Raw genomic sequence first — 1,136 nt, forward strand, 5'->3', positions numbered from 1 at the left:
ACATTAGCAATGTATAGAGTGTATTTCTTTAAAGTTAAGACTAGTTTAAAGTTATCTTCATTGAAAAGTACAGTGTTTTTCCTTAAAAAATAAGGACATTTCAATGTACCGCAAACTTTTGAACGGTAGTGTATATTTATATCTGGTCAAAATTTGCCAGCAAAAAATTCCACTGCAAAAAATTCAGCTGCAAAAAAATTCGGCTGCAAATATTTGCCTGCAAAAAATTCAGCTGCAAGAAATTGAACTGCAAATGTGTTGACCTTTTGGTGAACTCAAGCCAAAGCAATCAATACTCAATGCAGTCGAGCAGCTTCTAGCCAATGAAATGAGCTCATCTGGTCACGTGACACAACAGTTGGGCATAGCTTGGTTCCCAGCTGAATGAAGCTGATGAGTTTTTTTGTAAAATAGATATGATTACAAAATGCCAGGTAGCTTCTAATAGACAGCCATTAGACTTTTTCATGTAAGCGGACTGGGTGAATTAACTGAGCAGATCACAGCTAGTGCGGCATCCTTGTCTTCCAAGGATCTTGTTTTAATCCGGAAGAAGCTTCCGGTGGCAAACGTAGTTTTTTTTCTGCCAAAATGAGCTAATTTGATTGGCTAGTAGCTGCTCGACTGCATCAAATGTAGACTGCTTTGGCTTGATTTCATCAAAAGGTCAAAACATTTGCAGTCAATTTTTTTGCAGGCAAATTTTTTGCAGCTGAATTTGTTTAGCAGCTGAATTTTCACCAGATAAAAATTCAGTGTAAGCACTTCAATGTGTTAAAAACAATTCAGTGTTTAAAATTTGGTGTGCAAAAAAGGCAGATTTCAATGACACTGTTTTACTTCCATACATGTTGGGTACTCATGGTATTAAATATGCACACAAAATATGTGTTCTTAATGCTAGTGGCGAGTAGTTCACACAAAGGTTTTAAATAAAAGTGTGTGTTTACTACACGCGTAAAATTTTGCGAGAATTCTGACTTCGTATCCATGCATAGTGGAATAAAAAAAAATTGTGTTGAAGGGTTTTTTTTGTCTTTGTGTTGCAGGAGAAGCATTATTGGATGCCTTTTTAAAGTGTTCTAAACATTAAGGTCATAAATCTGTAAAATTAATAGACTTTAAAGAAAACACAG

This window comes from Cyprinodon variegatus, unplaced genomic scaffold (assembly GCF_000732505.1).
Source record: "Cyprinodon variegatus isolate N-32 unplaced genomic scaffold, C_variegatus-1.0 Scaffold1014, whole genome shotgun sequence".
Lineage (NCBI taxonomy): Eukaryota > Metazoa > Chordata > Actinopteri > Cyprinodontiformes > Cyprinodontidae > Cyprinodon > Cyprinodon variegatus.